This window comes from Plectropomus leopardus, chromosome 9 (genome assembly GCF_026936395.1).
Source record: "Plectropomus leopardus strain MGB_pleo_1.0 chromosome 9, ASM2693639v1, whole genome shotgun sequence".
Classification (NCBI taxonomy): Eukaryota; Metazoa; Chordata; class Actinopteri; order Perciformes; family Serranidae; genus Plectropomus; species Plectropomus leopardus.
This window is the reverse complement of record NC_142184.1, coordinates 30,293,471-30,301,020: the sequence shown is the minus strand read 5'-3', so window position 1 is coordinate 30,301,020 and position 7,550 is coordinate 30,293,471.

The window sequence follows — 7,550 nt, the reverse complement described above, 5'->3', positions numbered from 1 at the left end:
ACTTCATGCGTCACTGAGCTAGTTTAATAGGAATGAATGGGGCCCCACCCCCATTGCTGTATCCAACTCTCATTATACATCCATGTTTTAGTTTGTAAGCATGCTAACATATACTTATTATGCTGAACACAAAACAGAAACTACACAAAGTAAAGCTAAGGCTTTCTAGTTCTATTTGTGGGACTTAATAATAATAATAATAATGTGCCAACTTTAATCACATCGTGATAACACATGAATACTGACAGCCCTAGTTGAATTATTTCACAAGATAAGTCAAAATTTTGACAAAGTACAGCTGAGGTCGATGGGAAGAACCACATTTTTAATTCATGGAATCAATAAAGGTTTTTTTAATCATACTGTCATTAATGTTGCAGGTATTTAATCAGAACCCACCTGGAAGGATTGACAAACCTGATAATGACGCTAAGAATCGTGGGATCACTAAAGTCAGCAAAATTCATTCTAAAATGCAAAATAGAGAATCCATTCAACAGTTGTGATTTTGTAATCTGGATTATAGCTATAAAACAACCAACTAACTTAATAAATAGCCATCTGTAAATCAATACTGCTAAAAAACAGAATGTATTTAAACACATTTGATAGACCACTACCATGCAATTTTAATTTTATGCAAGTTGTCAAAAAACTATGAATAATGGTGAGGGTACTGGGAAAAAAAAACTATACCAAAAATGAATTAAAGGAAAATGAACTAATTGACAACTAACCTGTTTACAACCACCTAATGTGTACAACAAAGCAGCAGGATCCAGTAAGTAACAAACAAACAAACAAACAAACAAACAAACAAAAAAAGTTTTCCGAGGCTTTTATGTAACACATACATCTAACTGCCTTTTGCTTTCAAATGCTAACAATAGTGCAGACAGCTCATGCAACACAGTTACAACTGTCTCCAAGAAAGAGCTCAAGTGTTTCCATGTGAGAAAGTACGGGCAGGCTGTGAAGGTAACACACACAAAATTTTCTCTCTTGCGCTGACAGAGTCTGACGGTCTGATTTCACCGTTGTTGCAGTGTTCTTGATACACGTGTTGCCTTTTGTTCTTTCATGAGCATGTTACTCCTTTCTCTCTCTTGAACACACACCCGAGCATTCATTCACACACTGGGTCTGAACTTGGCTGAGAGTTGCAAGCAGTTACATAACAGTTATCATCAGATCCCACATGTCAAATCAGCACATGGGCTGCTGTAATTTGCTGCAGGGTAACTGACGTCTGACCTTCAGAATTGTGTACAGTGTCTGTTTCTCCTGCTCCCTCAAACACATTGACACACAGCGTGAAGAGCACACACAGCTGTTGGTCACTCAGCAGCTTTTAAGGACTCTGTTTACTTATGTAGAAATAATGGATGAAGAAATATTTAAAGAAATGTGTCTATTCATAGTCAGTCCTAAGATAAATCACCAAGCTAGCATTTAGTTTAAAACTGGAAATGCTGCCACGCTGTTGTATGCCTCCGAGCACCAGTGAAGTTGCACTTAATATAGATTACATGATCCTGTGAAAGCATAGATGCTTCACACACACATCTTTCCCCAACAGCACAGAAGCTCTATATAATCAGCACAGTTTCAAGTTGGGCACCCAAGGTTAATGTCACCAATTCAGTATCTGATCAAATGTGTCACCCCTTATGTCCCTTAATTTTTAAAGTTCAGTAATGACAGAAAAATGTTTAAGCAGTACATTATGAGGTCACAGTTGACCTTTGACCGCTTGGATATAAAATGTCAGAACTGCATCCTTATATCATATTAGACATTTGTGTGAAATCTGAGGGTATAAATTCTTGATCAATGGCCAAAAACATGTTTTATGAGGTCATCGTGACCTTGACCTTTGATGTTCGATTACCAGATACAAATCAGTTGATTCCTAAGTCTGTAAGTGGACATCTGCGCCAAATTTGCGGAAACTCCTTCCAAGCCATTTTCAGAAATTGCCTATACAACAACTAGATGAATGCAAGGTCACAGTGACCTTGACCTTTGACCACCAAACTCTAATTAACTCACCATTGAGTCCAAGTGAATATTTGTGTCAAATTTGAGAAAAAATCCCTTAATGTGTTTCCCGAGATACCACTTTTACAAGAATTAGACTAATGCAAGGTCACCATGACCTTTGACCACCAAAATCTGATCATCTCATCCTTTAGAACACTCAAACATTTGGGCCAAATTTGAGGGATTCCTTCAAGATGTTCTTGAGATATTGCAATCATAAGAATGAGACAGGCAAGGTCACAGGGACCTTGACCTTTGACCTTTGATCACCAAAATCTAACCAGTCCAAGTGGATGTCTGTGCTGAATTTAAGAAAAGTCCTCAAAGCATTCTCTAGGTTTCGCATTCAAAAGAATGAGCCAAATAGACGTACATGCAGAAGTACAAGCTGAAAACATAATGCATTAATCAATATTTGGCCAGCAGGAGGCAGAATAGCACAAGGTCAAGCTGAATCATACAAAATCATTACTGCACTCCAAGCTGATACACTTCATATGGCAAACACTTACTTGTGCCATGGTCCTGGAGAGTAGGTAGCAAGCATGGGCACAGTTACAGGTAAAAAAAAACCAGGTAGCTTAATAAAGTCGCTGACTCATTAAAAAGTAACAAAAAAACAGGGCAGTCCCAAAATCAGGGTGAAAGCAGGCAAGCACAGCAAAGCAGGTAAAAGAAATCTAAACCAAAAATTAAGCTGAACTGATGAAGAACAAAGGGACTGGGCAGGTGAAAGTAGGGAGACAGGTGTGTAGACTGCAGGACCAGTGAGGGACAGGTGAACTTAATCAGGGCAGAGCAGACAATCAGTAAGGCAGGAAGTCTGATCAAACACAGTGTCCTGAAACCAGACATGGCATACAAGGAGTAAACCTACAAAATAAAACAGGAAACATCATTAACTAACTAAACAAAACAAACACTAAAAACCCCAAACCAAGAAACAAACCTTAAGCAGGGGAGCTGAATACTTCTTTCACCACTGATTACTGTATGGTCCTTAAACCCTTGACATATTGATATGATCAGATATGATCACTGGCTATTTTGTTCTCTTTTCAAGCATACGATAGGTTAATCCTTTGGTCAACTAAAGCATATCTTTAAATCTGTTTTGAACAATATGCATCGGTAATGAATTCCAGCTGTCAGTGGCTCTGTACACTATTGTTTTCTATATCATCTTTCTGTTTCTTGTTGTGTTTGATAATTGTGTTGGGCAAAGTGAGAGTACAATCTTTCTCATGATATCTTTGATGATTGTGTCACCAATGCATTTCTGATTAAATTAAACAATGCATTAACAATGTGAATGTGATATCTTTATTATGTTATTTCGTTTAGCAATGTGCATCAAAAATCACATTGTGTCTATGTTACTAAAACAGACAGATGTCACAAAGCTACTGTAGAACAACACGGCAGACCTCGAAAAAAAAAGAGGACCTGCTTTATGTGTAGCTATAACCAGCTTATTGTAGGGAAACAAAAAATGCTTACACAATGATCCTTAATTTCAGGTAATTATGCACTAATGAAAACATTAACACCATGTCTAGATGGGAAGCAAACACTGGACTTCTACATGAAAGTCTGTTGTTTTTGGGATGTATCCACAACCCTCCCACCCACCCCATATGCACCCTCGTGCTCCTTATATTTCATTGTTATCAGCAGTGTTTTAACCTGACGCTGTCCTGCTGTGTTTCATGAGCATGTGAAGGGTGCCTTTTGCTGCTGCGCACTTACACCAAAACCACTGAGAGGGCGGCACTATTTTACAAGTTCTGAATGACATGAGCTGGTCTGACTTATCTAATCAGTTCAAATATACTCCAAGTCTCATTTATCCAGGCATATGATTAAGTGTTCTAAATAGCAAAGTTAAAGTGGCAATACATTTGCTTTGGAAGCAGGGAAGGTGATACTGCACAACTTTTGTAAGTTTGTAAATTGATGTTTTGTTTTGCTAATGTGCAATGCGGGCCCCTATTTACTTTCAATCATCATGAATTTTCTCACTTTATGGATTCTGCTGAAGAATTTGAAAGAAATGGTTTTCCTCTAGAATTCAACATAAGACAGGGTGAGTAATTGATATACTAACGGTCATTGGAGAGGGGTATTCCTTTAAGTTACCAGTCTGGTACTAGACTGTCATTTCATTCTGCTGTTGTATGTTCATGCATAGTATGACAGAGTTTATGTACAGTATGCCTACTGTCAGTAATTGGTGTCTAGATTATTTTTTTTTTTGGTCTTTCATAAAATGTTAGCCCCACAGACATCAATACAAAAAGGAAGCATCAATGTTAAACCTGAGACGAGTAGCTAACAGAGTGCAGTTCAGATCCAGATGTGTTACATTAAATCCTCCTGTTGCGTCCAAGAATGCCTCTGAGGCTGCACTCGCTCATAAATCATCATGATCTACAGCCAGAACAGACATCGCACAGAAACACACAGCTTGCTGTTAGCTGCTACCTCTTTCTTAGCCGCTACCACTCTTGCTTATTACACAATGACTCAGCAAACATGCTCAGAGGCAAAACATTCTTCAAAATGTTTCCAGCGAGGGGGAGCAAGTGGTGGGAAGAAAAAGAAAGAATCTGGATGAGGGGAGAGCAAAGAATGGGGGTATAATTTCCATGCAAATTTACCATGTGGTACAAATCTTACATCGACATTTCTCACGTTTCCCAGCTTTATGTTCCTTATGCAGCCTTACGGGAAACAGTTCTTCTCTCTCTGACATATATGTGAATCAAAAGCACAAGGAGAATGTTTTGAATGAGTCCCTTAACCTTGCCTTTATACATTGGATTTTATGACCTTTAAAATTCATACTGGAACACATCTGAGAGGAGAAAAAAAATATAAGACATCTCTACTTTTATGAGTAAGTGACGAACGGTAAGATATCAAAAGCTAAGTGCAGGTAACATCTCAGTTTCATAGAGACTAAAAACTGTGAGTGTTTTGCGTCGTTACTGGCAGGTGTAAAGTTACTCGACATCAATTATTCTTGCATCTATAAAATGCAACACATAGCATTATAGGACTGTTAGCAGAGAGTGGTGGACATGCAATGGAAACTTTTTTTGCACTTCCTTGCACTATAGAGTGCATTAACACTGAAATAAAATAAAAGAGGATAAATACAGCACACTTGTACAAAATAAGCAGTGATGTCAGACACTTCATTAGAACATTATAAAGTCGATTTGGCTCAAATTTAAGCAAACAGTAGCTTATTTACACAGGAGATAGACCCAGAATGTCTAGAGCCAGATGTGTTACAACACTGGGATTTACTAAATGTTCAGGGCTGTTCTCTCACCAGTACTGTTGCATAAAATGTATGCTTCTGAGTGATGCATTGTAATATCAGTGATGTATTCTAAACATGCATGAAACATTTTATTGAACAATTCCAAAAGTGTTTAGGTCCCCCTTACAGTCAGTATTCATAATAGGTTCCATAGACTGTATAGATAGAGGACGTGGCTACACTTATGTCACCCATTGGTTTGTAGACCCCTGTTTTGAAGCCTCACATTTGGCTTTTCAGCCCTAGCCATCTTGGAGCCAGAAGTGACCATATTTTGATGAGAGGATGGAGATGAGGAGGAGCGAAGCGTGGATCTGACTCGAAGCCAAGGACACTACTGGCAGACATCCCCGCCCTTAAATATGCATAATTTTGGGCCGTAATAAAATGTAAATGAGTCGGGTTGACCCCTAGCTCACATTGTAAAGTGTACGCCCCACATGGCTGAGGCTGTGGTGTGTCATTCCCCCTCTTTTCCTGTCTTGCTTAAGCTGCAATTGAGGAAAAATGCCACAAAAGAATCTTTGAAAAATAAATACATATAATACAATAAAAAGATAAATCAATACATAAAGCTATGAAGAGCAAAAGCATTTTTTGTGCCATGCTCTAAACCTTTTTTCTCTGCTGTAAAGTTGGACATTTTAACATGGGGGTCAATGGGGATTTTTAGTGGCTATTCAACAAACTTCAGTTTTTGGCACTTTTACGTTGGCTTCCAGTCTTCCAGCCCAATTTGTAGGCAACATTGATGAAAGAGTCAAATTGCATCTGCTTCCATGTATATGAGGCAGTAAATCTACACTGATTCTCACAGTGGTGTTATGGTTTAGTTGCGTAAGTGTCAGACAGGAGATTATGGTTTTAAATCCCTGTGATTTCTGTTGATCCTTTAATGAGACTGTTTAATGTCTCTATTGTGAAATCTTGATCACATTTGTAGCACTAAGTGTAGGTCACAGTGGTACAACAGATCTTTTGTGTTATGCACTTTCATTTGGGGTTAACTGAAAGGTAAAATATGTTCACATTAAAGTAAGTCACATTCATTCTCCTTTACTCAGTTCAATGCACTCAACTTAATTGGTCTGGTAGGACACAGCCCAGTCGCCAGAAGAAAAAGTAGGTTTCTGGAAACCACAAATGTTATATTTGCGCATTTCATATGCATCAAGGTTTCTGAAGTGACGTAGTTTTAATTACATGTACATGAGCCGACTTTGTCTTTGGGAGGTGGAGGGGATGTTGGATGGACATCTAGGCAGACCACTGTTCAAGACCAACAAACAACAAGGCTGGTTGTGTTTTTGCAACCTGTCACTGTGTTTCCAGTGGCTTTTTAAAGAGCAAATGTGGGTGTTTTTTGGTGACCTATCTGTTTTTCCACCAGGTATAGTGCCACAACATACATTTGTATTTTTACAAAATCATTACTTTGTTTCATGCTTAAATTGTGCCACCCCAAACTGGGAACTTTAAGCCCGACATGTTTTTTTTTTGCAACCAGTGGTTTCTCTGCTTAACAGTGAACTAATGACTCCAAGAGCACACAAGGCAGTAAAAGATCCTGCAATTAGTCCTTTTAATGAAAGCTCAGTGGATACACAGAAGATCAGTCAGCAAGACAGAGGTACTGGACAAAAAGCACGACTCATGGAAAAACTGCCACAAAGTGAATGCCAGGACGCTGTCACAGGGAAATGGAACAAACTGGCAGAGAGGGAAGAGAAGAACACCGAGACTAAATACTCTGAGGGAGTCAATGACACACAGGTGCGACACATTAGGGCGGGGCAGGTAATCACACAAGCAGGAAACACACAAGGGCAGGAAATGGAGGACCTGAAATAAGACAAGAGGTGAGTCTCAAAATAAAACAGGAAGTACATGACAATGAAGCATGAGGAGAGCAAAAAATGGGAAACTTCAATAACTATTTCACCAACATAAAGAGGGTCCTCACATAAAACAAGGCCATCTCTGCAAGGAAAAGATGCAGATACTTTCCAAATTAGCCAGAGAAAAAAGAGAAAAAGCACCGTGACTTTGGCTTTTACTCAAAAGTTAGAAAACCTACAATCACCATGATGCACTGCGCTGTACCAGACCAATAAGTGCTCCAGCTGGTGGTTGATGTTATGCAACCTCTACCGTTTGACACAGTGGCAAACGGGCA